The following is a 14,247-nucleotide window of genomic DNA, read 5'->3' as shown; positions in this document are numbered from 1 at the left end:
CCTTAGTTTCCCCCCATTCTGTAAATGGGCATTCGCAGCGTGGCTCAGTGGAAAGAGCCCAGGCTTGGGAGTCAGAGGTCATGGGTTCGAATCCCGGCTCTGCCACTTGTCAGCTGTGTGACTGTAGGCATGCCACTTAACTTCTCTGGGCCTCAGTTACCTCATCTGTAAAATGGGGATTAACAGTGAGCCTCACGTGGGACAACCTTATTACCCTGTATCTACCCTAGCGCTTAGAACAGTTCTCTGCCCACAGTAAGCGCTTAACAAATACCAATATTATTTTTATTATTATTCAATGAAGGTACCAAATACCGAACCCATGACATCAAACTCATCGCGCCAGGCAGTGTAATGGGACGACGTCACAGGTGCCATTTTGAGGAAGTGGCCTGCACCAACCCTAGAGCATTTCTCCTCAGGACACCTGAAACTTGCACTGCTCCAGATCTCATGTTACCCTTTTGAGCAGTCAGTCGGTCAGTCAAGTGTATTTATTGCGTACTTACTGTGTGCAGAGCACTGTACTAAGTGCTTGGGAGAGTACAATATAGCAATAAACAAATTCCCTGCCCACTCAGAGTTTGCAGTCTAGAGGGCACGGCAGACATTAATATAAACAAATTGCAGATAGGTACAAAAGTGCTGCGGGGCTGGAAGAAGGGATGAGTAAAAGGAGCAAGTCAGGGTGACGCAGAAGGGAGTGGGAAAAGAGGAAAGGAGGGCTTAGGCAGGGAAGACCTCTTGGAGATGTGCCCTCAGTAAGTTTTTGAAGAAGGGGAGAGTCATTGACTGTCGGATATGAGGAGGGAAGGCGTTCCAAGCCAGAGGCATGAAGTGGGAGAAAATCTGGTGGTGAGATCGAGGCACAAAGAAAAGGTTCACATTAGAGGAGCCGAGTGTGAGGGCTGGATTGTAGTAAGAGAATAGCTAGGTGAGGTAGGAAGGGAAAGGTGATGAAGTGCTTTACAGCCAATGGTGAGATTTGATGTGGATGTGAGTGGGCAACCGGGGAGTTTTTTTTAAGGAGTGGGGAAAACATGAACTGAACGTTTTTGTAGAAAAATGATCCGGGCAGCAGAGTGAAGTATGGACTGGAGTGAGGAGAGACAGAAGACTGATACGGTAATCAAGGTGGGATAGGATGAGTGACTGGATTAATGTGCTAGCAGTTGGACGGAGAAGAAAGGGCTGATTTCAGCTATGTTGTGATGGACGAACCAACAGAACTTAGCCCGGCCTGGTAGAAAGAGCAGCTCCATCACTTGCTTGTGTATAACCTTGGGTAAGTCATTTAACTTCTCTATGCCTCAAGTTTCCTCTCCTGTAAAATGGGGATTAAAGACCTGTCCCCTGTACCCCTTAGACTGTGAAGTACAGGGACTCTGTTTACCCCAGGCTTGTCAAATATCACTATTATCATCATTATTTTTATTGGATCATGAGGAAAACAGCTGCAGCTTCCAAGCAATGGAACTTGGCAACGAGCGTCAAAATAAAACGAGTGCCCTGGTACCTTGTCATAACTGAACGGTGGGCAAGCCAGCCAAAATCTTGGCTGTGCAACAGAAGAGTGGATGATTGGACACTCAAATTCAAAGTACTGATGCCTAGTCTAAGCGCTTAGTACAGTGCTCTGCACACAGTAAGTGCTCAATAAATACGATTAATAATGGTCTAATCCAGAAGCACAATTCCTGTAGAAGAAGAGGTCATTTTAAATAATTTTCTAACCTGAAAAATATTTTTTCCTTAATTTTTTTTTTCAGGATTCCTTACTGGAAAACGTCAGCAGGCATGAGTGAATCAATCAGTGATATTTACAGAGCAATCAATTATATTTTGGTAACTGTATAATTGTGTTACTTATTGTTAGGGCCTTACTATGTTCCAGGCATTGGGGTAGAGATAAGCTAATCAGGTTGGACACAGTCCACGTCCCATCTGGGGCTCAGCACTTACTATATGCAGAGCACTGTATTAAGCTCTCGGGAGAGTCCACTACAACAGAGCACTGTACTAAGCGCTTGGGAGAGTCCAATTACATGGGTGCTGGAGAACAAACTTGGCCAAAAAGGGGTCTCATTCATTCATTCAATAGTATTTATTGAGCACTTTCTATGTGCGGAGCACTGTACTAAGCGCTTGGAATGAGCAAGTCGGCAACAGATAGAGACGGTCCCTGCCATCTGACGGGCTTACGGTCTAATCGGGGTAGACGGACAGACGAGAACGATGGCGATAAATAGAGTCGAGGGGAAGAACATCTCGTAAAAACAATGGCAACTAAATAGAATTGAGGCGATGTACATTTCATTAACAAAATAAATAGGGTAATGAAAATATATACAGTTGAGCAGACGAGTACAGTGCTGAGGGGATGGGAAGGGAGGGGGGAGGAGCAGAGGGAAATGGGGGGAAAAGAGGGTTAAGCTGCCGAGAGGTAAAGGGGAGGGCAGTAGAGGGAGTAGAGGGAGAAGGGGAGCTCAGTCTGGGAAGGCCTCTTTCCCCTGCCAATGCCAAAACTGCTCTTTGAAAAGTCACTCATTCAACCCAAAGGTCACTTTTCTACATGATGTAGAAATTAATTCCAATTAAATTGGAACACTGGTTAGCCCCTGCCAAAAAACTCCAAACAAACCATGAAACCTGATACTTCATGCCAAAGAGTAATGTAATGTCTGTCTCCCCAGCTAGACTGTAAGCTTGTTGTGGGCAGGGAATGCCTGTTTATTGTTATACTGTACTCTCCTAAATGCTTAATACAGTGCTTTGCACACAATAAGTGCTCAATAAATACAACTGAATGAATGAATGCTGTGTGACCCTGAGCAAGTCATTTCATTCTTCTGTGCCTCAGTTACTTTGTCTGTAAAATGAAGATTAAGACTGTGAACCCTAGGTAGCGCACGAACTGCATCCAACATGATTAGCTTGTATCTTCCCCAATGCTAAACAAAGTGCCTGGCACATAGTAAGCACTTGACAAATACCATTATTTGAAAAAAACAGACAAAAACAAAAAAACACCATCCTGACACCCATACACATGAGTAGAACTGGAAATGTCCCCACAAACCCAAATCCCTGTAACTCTGCCACAGTATTTCTTAAACTTCCAACAATTCTGCCATTTTTCCGATGATAATGACTGAGAAACGCCCACACAGAAAATGACAGTACTGTTCACTTTCCTTGAATTCCAAACTGCATTCCGCAGGCACAAAATTACTGTTCAGATGACTTCACTTCAGGGACAGAGTCTCTTATCTTTGCCACAACTAACCTAGTCAAATCCTCAAACTATAATTAAACGCTAAAAATATTTGATTAACTATTTCAAAATGGGGTACATTTTGGATTTGCCTATTACTAGATGCATGACTGAAACATAAATAAGCGAACAGTGAAAACTAAATTATAAAATGCTTGCTTAACTTCTCCACAGAGTTTCTTGGTTTGAAACTGCTTCTATTTGAATTCTCAATGGGGATTAAATACCTGTTCTTCCTCCTACTTGGATTGTGAGCCCTACGTGGGACAGGGATTGTGTCTGAACTGATTATCTCGAATCAACCCAGTGCTTAATATAGTGTCTGACACGTAGTAAGAACTTAAATGTCATGATTATTATATATCCTGCTCTGAATGGGATAATGATGTGCTTTGTTATTACAGAATACGGTGATCTGTAGGCATAAGGCTTAGTTTCCGTGGTGTAGGAATAGAGAATGTTTTGTGCTGCTTTTATACTTTGCCAAGAGCTCAGTATAGAGAGTGGCACTCGATGGGAGCTCAAACAGTACCATTACCATCACCACGTCAGGCTAGAGGATGTAAACTCCTTTAAACAGGGAACATGTTTGCCACCTCTGTTGGACTGCACTCTCCCCAGAGCTCGGCGTAGTGTTCTTCACATAGAAAGCACTCAAGCAATACTATGATGCTGATCATCGTAGTATCATCATAGCTATGATGATGCTGATGATATGGGAAGCAGTGTGGCCTAGTGGAAAAAGCACAAGCCTGGGAGTCAGTCAGTGTTATTTTACCGAGCGCTTACTGTACGCAGAGTGCTGGATTAGGTGCTTGGGAAAGTAAAATAGAATATAATAGATACATTCCCTGCCCACAGCAAGCTTACAGTCTAGAGGACCTGGGTCCTAATCCCAGCTCAACCACGTCTCTTCTGTCTGACCTTGGGCTAGTCACTTAACTTCTCTGTGCTTCAGTTACCTCATCTGCAAAATTCAAAATTAAATCCTAATGCCTCCTACATAGACTGAGAGCCCCATATGGGACAGGGATACACCTGATTAAAGTGTATCTACCCCAGGGCTTAGAACAGTGCCGGGCACTTAGTATGAGCTTAACAATATCATCTTAACTTAGAGCTGCTGACGGGAGACAAGTCTGTATAAGCACTGGCCATTATAACACAGCATGGCTTGAAAAGCATTTCTAGGGCAGTTAATAGTTTAGGACATGCACTAACTGATAATTATTATCAATATTATTACTTGTTTTCTGCAGGCATCAGCACCAGAAAGGGGATATCAAACCTACAGCTGGTTCAGTCTTACCCTGAAGGACTGTAGCAATCACCAACTGGCTTTTAATAACTGTCTTTGTCATCTGCCCATTCAAAAATGAAAAACAAGATTCAGTCACATGTGGAAGTCTTTCACCACACCATATGGACAGACAAATAACTGCTAGGCTCTCAAACTTCCCAAATGGTTCCATGTCAACTTTTTCCAGTCAATCGCATTTATTGAGCGCTTACTGTGTGCAGAGTATTGTATTAAGTGCTTGAGAGAGTACAATACAAGACCTTCCCTGCCCACAACAGACTTACACGTGTATAACTTGCGGTCATGTATATAACTTTTCCTATATGAGAGGTAAATATTGCTGCCTTTAAAGTGATTCCATCAACAAAATGTGTTTCCCCCACATATATTTTCCCATATAACATCTTATTAGTTATCCAAAAATCCTTGGGCTTTTGGATTGCTTGATTTAGACTGAATTATTTAAGCCTGCTTCCCCTTCCACATAGGAAGAAGTGACTGGAAAGATAGCTATGTAGAAATTTTACACTTGTCTCCCTAGGTAGACTAAAAGCTCCTTGGTCTACCTATTAATCCATGGTCGCTATTGAGCACTCACTTTGTGCACAGCGCTGTGCTCCCCCAAGTCCTTAATAAAATACAGTTGCTAGACACAATCCCTGCACTTCAAGGGGCTTATAGTTTAGTGGGGGAGACATATATTAAACACTTATGTTAATAATACGTACACAAGCCATAGCCTACTCTCCCAAGCACTTTGCACGGTACACTGCATACAATAAGTGTTCAATAAATACGACTGATAAGTGCTGTGGGGGTGGGGTGAGTACCTAAATCCTAAGGGGGTGGGATTAATAATAATAATAATTACGGTATTTGTTCATTCATTCATTCAATAGATTTGTTGAGCGCTTACTAGGTGCAGAGCACTGCACTAAGCGCTTGGAATGTACAATTCGGCAACAGATAGAGACAATCCCTGCCCATTGACGGGCTTACAGTCTAATAATAATAATAATGTTGGTATTTGTTAAGTGCTTACTATGTGCAGAGCACTGTTCTAAGCGCTGGGGTAGACACAGGGGAATCAGGTTGTCCCACGTGGGGCTCACAGTTTTAATCCCCATTTTACAGATGAGGGAACTGAGGCCCAGAGAAGTTAAGTGACTTGCCCACAGTCACACAGCTGACAAGTGGCAGAGCTGGGATTCGAACTCATGAGCCCTGACTCCAAAGCCCTTGCTCTTTCCACTGCACCACGCTGCTTCTCCGATCAGGGGAGACGCTTACTATGTGCACTTACTATGTGCAGAGCACTGTCCTAAGCACTGGGGTAGATACAGGGTACCCAGGTTGTCCCACGTGAGGCTCACATTTTTTTATTAAGTCCATAGGTGAGGCAGGAAGGATGGAAATTAGGTTGGAGGGATGAGAGCTTAATCAGAGAAGACTTTCTGAAGAAGATGAGAGTTTGGTATAGCTTTGTAACAGAGTGCGATCCGTCAGATATGAAGGGTGAGGAAGTTCCCAGGCAGGCGGGAGGGTGTGAGCAAAAGGGATTCCAGCAGGTGAGATGAGAAGAATACAATTAGTAGACGGGTATTAAGGGACTGAAATATGTGGGCTGGGTCTTAGTGGGAGAGCGGCGAGCACAAGCGAGAAGAGAGCTGATTGTCCGTCTTGAGTCCAAAGGTGAGGAGTTTCTGTTCGATACGGAGATGGGCAGGCAACATTTGGGGGTGCTTAAAGGATGGGAACAGGTCAATAGAAGATTATTTTAGAAAAACGATCTTGGCCGAAAAGTACAGACTCTCTTCATGGCTTAGTGTACAGAGCAAGGGCCTGAGAGTCAGAAGGACCTGGGTTCTAATCCTTCCTCCACCACATGCCTGCTGTGTGACCTTGAGCAAGTCGCTTCACTTCTCGGGACCTCGGTTAGCTCATCTGAAAAATGGGGATAAGAGTGTGAGCCCCATATGGGAAAAGGACTGTGTCTGACCTGATTTAACTGTTATTTACCATAGACCTGTGCTGAGCACACAATAAGTGCTTAACAAGTACCATAATTATTATTATTATGCTGCCCCAAATGCCTAGTAGGCAACTCAGTAAATATTATCAATAGATTGAAGTTAAAACAAGTTGTCAAATTTACTAACAATGTGGGATCCCTTGCACTTTTTTTTACCCTAGGTTTAAGGGGGTTGGGGCTTGGGGGGAACCTCTCAAAGACAAACCCACCGATCCAGCCTCACAGTGATTGGCAGTGTCATCGTCAAACCAAATGGCAGCTTTACCAAAAGTAAGGGTTACTGTTTTAAGGACAAAAAATTCTTTTTTTTGGGGGGGGAAGTGCTTTTTGGTTAAGCTCATGTTTTGCAACTTCTCTGCGAATCAAAATAATTTCACTAAAAGCATCCAAAATTCCAATATGATTTTGTTTCTGGAATCTCAGAAGCAATGCCAATGAACAGTGCTGGCTTCAGTTATCTGGTCACCCTCAGGGACAAAAAGTTTGCCAAAGCACATGACTACGCTGTAAGCAGGGAGGCAAAACGATATCACAGGACATTTTGTGGGTGTCAACGCAGTAATAGTAATAATAATACTGATTGTGGTACCTATTAAGCACTTATTACGTGCCAAACACTATGCTGACGTGCTGGGGTAGATGCAGAATAATCAGATCTCACACAGTCACAGAAGAAAAAAAAAATCAGCAATCCTTTCCATACATTTGCACTAAAAATAGAAGTAATGATGCAGTCATTTTCTTGAAATTAAATAAAAAAAAATTAAAAGAGAATAAGTGCCTTCACATTTAAGGGAAAGATTTTCTCAAATCCTCTTCGGGCCTATGTAACCTTCGTGAATCACCCAGCTTTTCATAATTATAAGCTCTGTCAGTAATGTTGTGTAAAGGTGAAACATAAATATCTACCTGTCTTGAATTACTCTGCTCCTATTTTCCAAACTATCAGCAATGGAAAACATTCCTGTGGAAAAAATTCGCATATAGCTCACAGTCTAAGACAGAAGGAAAACAACTATTTAATTCCCATTTCACAGGAAGATCAAAACCGGCATTGAGAAATGACTTGCATCAAGTCCCACAGCATTCAAGTGTCAGAGCCAGAAGTAGAAGCCAGGTTTCCTGACTGAGAATCTGTCCGCTATATAATAATGTTGGTATCTGTTAAGCGCTTACTATGTGCAGAGCACTGTTCTAAGCGCTGGGGGAGATACAGGGTAATCAGGTTGTCCCACGTGAGGCTCACATTTTTAATCCCCATTTTACAGATGAGGTAACTGAGGCACAGAGAAGTTAAGTGGCTTGCCCACAGTCACACAGCTGACAAGTGGCCGAGCCGGGATTTGAACCCATGACCTCCGACTCTCAAGCCCGGGCTTTTTCCACTCAGCCACGCTGCTATATTGTACTCTCCCAAGCGTTTAGTACAGTGCTCAGTAAATATGATTGAGTGATTCCTGGTTTCAAGCTCTTTCCATCAGGCCATGCCACTTCTCACTTCCACTCTCACATTTATTACAGATACTGATAATATTAGTAAAAACAAATGATAGATTGAAAATCCTCTAGACTGTGTGCTTGTTGCTGGCTGGGGACTTATCTATCAATTCTTCTTGTATAGTCATCTCACAAGCACTGTGTACTGTGCTCTACACACAATAAGCGCTCAGTACCGTTGACTGATGCAATCTAAAAATTTTAGCTTTAAAATTGGCAGAACTCAAAATGGCTGCGCTTAAGAAGTTTACTACAAAGTCCTGAGGGTGATGCTCATTGTGGGCAAGGAGCATGTCTATAAACCCTTACATTGTACTCTCCCAAGCGCTTAGTACAGTGCTCTGTATACAGTAAGCACTCAACAAATACGATCGATTGATGAAAACCTTGATGTCAATCCCACGCGACTCCCAACTCTGACATTGAGGGCTGAGGTAGCGGTTTCTCCGGCTTAAGCGCCGAGGCCCCCTCTGCTCCTGAAAAGTGATTTCTGAACAAAATAATATGGATTTAGTCAAGTAGCTTAGGAGAGGCAGAAGACAAGGGATCAGCAGCACATATAAAGCGATGGTGGACACCTTCCTTATGGATTTCTGAGAATCTTCAGTGTTCCTTTGGTATACACGTAGACTAGACACGGCGTTTTGTAATACCATCTAGCTCTGCCTATCAATCCTAGAAATATCCTCCCACAATTCAATTTTCAAGAAAATAGTTTTTCTGAAGCTTAAATTTTGAAAGAGTGGTTTCTAGAAAGGTTAGTGAAATCATTTTCTGCTTCCTCAAAATTCTCTTGAGACTACAGTCTTTTCCACAGGAGTGTTTTTTATTCCTGATTGCATGGAGAGTGGGAACAGAGTAATACAATACAGGTAGATATCTGTGTTTCACCTTTACATAACACCAATGACAGAGCTTATAATTATGAAGGAGGGTGATTCATGAAAGGTTATGCACACCATAAAAGGGTTTGAGAAAATCTCTCCTTAAACGTGAAGGTACTGACAATCTCTTTTAATTTTTTTTATTACTTTGAGAAAAAGACTGCATCTTTACTTCTACTAGTAGGGCCAGATATGGAAAAGATTGCTGAAATTTTTTTCTCACTAATAACTAATTTCAATGCTACTGTGTAAAAAACTTGGGAAGTTATGCTTTCCTAGAAAGCTGCATTAACTCTTTCACACAACCAAGTTGCACCATTAAATGTAAAGTTCAGTTATGAAATGTTTAATGCAGTTTCTAAATTATTTCATTTCCTATCCAGATGAAATATGTCACTAGAACTGCTGGGCTCAACAATATTCAGCCACTCCTTGTTTTCTCTAAGAAACCAGTTTCCAGAACACATTTGCATTTTCATTATCAAAAAAAAAAGAGATATACGCTCAGCGGGTTATTTCAAGTTAAATTAAGTTCAATAGAGTAGAATATCATATGCTGGAAACAGAATTCCAAAGAATCATGTTTTTACCTAAACTAACTTGTTTTAAAAAAAACCAACACGCCCCCATTTATTTTCTCCAAATCTTTGATAAAGTGATCAGAGATATTTTGGAGAAATTAAATAAAAGAAGAAGAAGAAGAAGAAGAAGAAATGGCCATAAGATGTACCTGGAAAAGCATTCTTTTTTTTCCCCTAACAAATCCTGTTGTTTTATAATAGTAAATGAAAACTCAACGCTGAATTCTTCATTCTACATGTAAAACTCTACATGTAAAACCCATGATTAAGGTATCAGAAGCATATTAGGAAGGTATTGAAACTAGTAGCGATATAGGTATATTCACAGTTTTGTTTCTATAACCAAAGTTAACTACTTCGAAAAAAAAATATTTTGATTTAATCCAAGAATGTTTAGAAACGTCTTTTACTACATTGTCCCCCAGTGGGGGACAATCATACATCAAAACAAGTACCAGCTGCTTAAAAGGTTCACCATAGGGAAAAATATCTTGTATTTTAAAGTGCATGAGCTTTTGATTCCATGTCTTCCTTCTCAAAAACCAAGAACAAGAGAGAAAAACTTCCCAAGCCATCCACTTTCTCTGAATATGTAATTAATGGCTAGCTTTCTCCTGAGGATTCATTCATTCAATAGTATTTATTGAGCGCGTACTATGCGCAGAGCACTGTACTAAGCGGTTGGAATGGACAATTGGGCAACAGAGAGAGACAATCCCGGCCCAACGACGGGCTCACAGTCTAATCGGGGGAGACGGACGGCAGAGCAAAAGAGAACGAAACAAAAACACGACCACATCATCAAGATAAGTAGAATCAAGGGGATGTACACCTCATTCACGGAATAAATAGGATAATAAATGATATATACAAATGAGCACGGTGTTGAGGGGAGGGGAAGGGGGAGGAGCAGAGGGTTAGGAGGAGGGGAAGGGGAGCAGAGGGAAAGGGGGGCTCAGTGTGGGAAGGCCTCCTGGAGGAGGTGAGCTCAAAGTAGGGCTTTGAAGAGGGGAAGAGATGTGGGAGTCAGGGCCACTTGTTGGCTCATTAATTGAGGAATTCTACACTGAGGAATTCTGTGGGTCTGCCACACACCATCACAAAAAACTGCAATGTTAATAGGACTTCAAGTGGCCCAAACCTTAAACATTAAAACGTTATTCATTCATTCAATAGTATCTACTGAGCACCTACTATGTGCAGAGCATTGGACTGAGCGCTTCGAATGGATAATTCGGCAACAGATAGAGACAATCCCTGCCCCTCACAGCGTGGCTCAGCGGAAATAGCCCGGGCTTGGGAGCCAGAGGTCATGGGTTCGAATCCCAGACTCTGCCACCTGTCAGCTGTGTGACCGTGGGCAAGTCACTTCACTTCTCTGGGCCTCAGTTCCCTCATCTGTAAAATGGGGATGAAGACTGTGAGCCTCACGTGGGACAACCTGACTACCCCGTATCTCCCCCAGCGCTTAGAACAGTGCTCTGCACGTAGTAAGCACTTAAATACCAACATTATCATTATAATCGGGGGAGACAGACGGACAAAAACAAGACAACTTAATCACGGTAAACAGAATCAAGGGGATGGACACCTCATTAACAAAATAAATAGGGTAATAAAAATCTATCCAAACGAGCACAGTGCTGAGGGGAGGGGAAGGGACAGGGGGAGGAGCAGAGGGAAAGAGGGGAAAGGTTATTTGGAGCTACAGCATTTGTTTTCCCAATCGAAATGCATTCCCTCCACCCCTAAACAAGTCCAGCTTGTGCAGGGCAACATTTCCCTAGGAAAACTCCAGAAAAACAGTGGGAATGTTACCGGCGTCGACAGGATTACTATGGCCTGCATCGTTCCCATCAGGGGAACAGCAGCTACCTAAAAAATAACGTTACTTTATCATCCTGCAGAGATGAAGGAGAGAAGCAGCGTGGCTCAGTGGAAAGAGCCCGGGCTTGGGAGTCAGCGGTCATAGGTTCGAATCCAGGCTCCGCCGCCTGTCAGCTATGTGACTTTGGGCGAGTCACTTAACCTCTCTGTGCCTCAGTTACCCCATCTGTAAAACAGGGATAAAGACTGTGAGCCCCACATGGGACAACCTGATCACCTTGTATCCTCCCCTGCATTTAGAACAGTGTTTGGCACACAGTAAGCGCTTAACAAATGCCATCATCATTATTATTATTAGATTCTGGCTCAAATATCCTGATCGGAGGAGGTTTTCAATTTGCTGATTTCTGGCCAGAGGCAAATGACCGTCACTGGGCAGGGATTGTCTCTATCTGTTGCCTGAATTGTACATTCCAAGTGCTCAGTACAGTGCTCTGAACATAGTAAGCACTCAATAAATACTACTGAATAATAATGTTGGTATTTGTTCAGCGCTTACTATGTGCAGAGCACTGTTCTAAGGGCTGGGAGAGATTCAGGCTAATCAGGTTGTCTCACGTGAGGCTCACAGTCTTCATCCCCATTTTACAGATGAGGGAACTGAGGCAAAGAGAAGTGAAGTGACTTGCCCACAGTCAGCTGACAAGTGGCAGAGCTGGGATTCGAACCCATGACCTCTGGCTCCCAAGCCCGGGCTCTTTTGAGGTTAGGGAAAAGCATCTCTTGCTATCTCCCCTCCCTTTGCAACTGACCCTGGGAGGGTGAAAAGTCTGATTTTTTGCAGACTTGAGCCTGGCCAGAAAAAAGGGAGGCACGTTGTCACTGAGCTCCTCTGCTCTGCATCTGCTCTTCCGCAGGGAAAGGCTGGAGGGGGAGTTCTCCTACAACACGGGACCTGCGTAGAAAGAGTTGCAAAACTCACCATCAGGCACTTCCACGTCAATCGACTCATTCTTATTTTCCAAGAATAAAGGTTCTCCCTTCCTGCTCCTTTTTCCACGCTTAAGCATGGAAGGGCTGGAGGGGCAGGCCTCCTAGAGCACGGGACCCACATAAAAAGAGCTGCAAAACTCACCTTCAGAAACCTCCACGTCAATCGCCTTAATTTTTTATTTTCCACGAATAAAGGCTCTCCCTTCCTTCTTTTTCCTGCTTAAGCACGGAACGGGCCGGAGGGGGAGTTCTCCTACAACACGGGACCCGCGTAGAAAGAGTTGCAAAACTCACCAGACACCTCCGCGTCAATCGCCTTAATTTTTTTATTTATCAATGTTCTCCCTTCCTGCTCCTTTTTCCTGTTGAAGCAGAAAAGATCCAGGAGGGAGCTCTCCTACAACACGGGACCCGCGTAAAAAGAGTTGCAAAAGTCCCCATCCAGGACAACCACATTCATATCTTTTTCCCCAAAATCAATGTCCTCTTTTCCTTCTCCTATTTCCTGCTGATGCAGAAAAGAGTGAGGAGGGAGCTCTCCTACAACACGGGACCCGCGTAAAGAGAATTGCAAAAGTCCCCATCCAGGACAACCACATTCATATATTTTTTTTTTTTCCAAAAATCAATGTTCTCCCTTCCTGCTCCCTTTTTCCTGCTATTGCACAAAAGAGGGAGGAGGGAGCTCTCCTACAACACGGGACCCGCGTAAAAAGAGTTGCAAAAGTCCCCATCCAGGACAACCACATTCATATATATATATATATATATATTTCCAAAAACAATCTTCTCCCTTCCTGCTCCTTTTTCCTGTTGAAGCAGAAAAGAGGGAGGAGGGAGCTCTCCTACAACACGAGACCCGCGTAAAGAGAATTGCAAAAGTCCCCATCCAGGACAACCACATTAATATATATATATATATATATTTTTTTTTCTTTCCCCAAAACAATCTTCTCCCTTCCTGCTCCTTCTTCCTGCTATTGCACAAAAGAGGGAGGAGGGAGCTCTCCTACAACACGGGACCCTATAAAAAGAGTTGCAAAAGTCCCCATCCAGGACAACCACATTCATATATGTATATATATATATATTTCCAAAAACAATCTTCTCCCTTCCTGCTCCTTTTTCCGGTTGAAGCAGAAAAGAGGGAGGAAGGAGCTCTCCTACATCTCCTATATCCAGGACCATCACATTAATATATATATATATATATATATATATATATATATATATATATATATATATATATATATATATATATATATTTTTCTCCCCCAAATCAAGGTCCTCCTCTTTTCCTGCTCCTTTTTCCTGTTGAAGCAGAAAAGAGGGAGGAGGGAGGTCTCCTACAACCCGGGAGCCGCGTAGAAAGAGTGGCCAAACTCACCATCCAGGAGCACCACATTCCTAATCTCCTTTTTTTTCCCAAACCCAACGTCCTGTTTTTCCTTCCCCTTCTTCCCTGTGGATTCCTCCCCGGCTGCAGGGCTTCCACCCGTGGGGCTTAGGTCTTTCGATCTGCCTCCAGGCACCTCTCTAGGTCCCCCTAGCGGTCTACAGGGGCTTTACTCCCGAACGGAGGCCGGGCCCCCGGGGCGGGCTGAGGGGCGGCGCCCGCCTGGGATTGGAGGAGGCCGGAGCGGGCCGGCAGGCGATGGGTCGCAGCGGCCGTCCGTCTCCCCGTTGCCCCTGGAAACGGGCGCCTGACGGGCGGAGGCCCCAGCGGTGCCCCCCCCCCCCCCACGTGACCCGCCGCCCTGACCCGCCGCCGCCCGCCCGCCGGCCGGCCGGCCCCGGGAGCGGCCTCTAGGGGGCGGCCTCACCCTCACATCGGAACCCCCCTCGTGGTTAGGTTAGCT

The 14,247-nt window shown here is 43.8% G+C and overlaps 1 protein-coding gene across 3 annotated transcripts in view; it reads right to left on the bottom strand.

Annotated features, from left to right (window-relative positions):
* ARHGEF10 (Rho guanine nucleotide exchange factor 10) overlaps positions 1 to 13,940 on the bottom strand; it is a 122,847-nt gene extending 108,907 nt beyond the window's left edge. For all 3 annotated transcript variants that reach the window (XM_029050934.2, XM_029050936.2, XM_029050937.2), the window contains exon 1: positions 13,776 to 13,940. The gene's annotated coding sequence lies outside the window, so the exon portion shown is untranslated. The remainder of the gene's footprint in view (positions 1 to 13,775) is intronic.
* Between the last annotated feature and the right edge of the window lie 307 nt (positions 13,941 to 14,247).

The sequence above is a fragment of the Ornithorhynchus anatinus genome, chromosome X1 (genome assembly GCF_004115215.2).
Source record: "Ornithorhynchus anatinus isolate Pmale09 chromosome X1, mOrnAna1.pri.v4, whole genome shotgun sequence".
NCBI lineage: Eukaryota > Metazoa > Chordata > Mammalia > Monotremata > Ornithorhynchidae > Ornithorhynchus > Ornithorhynchus anatinus.
The sequence above is the reverse complement of the archived record's forward strand: the minus strand, read 5'-3'. Positions and strand labels throughout refer to the sequence as shown.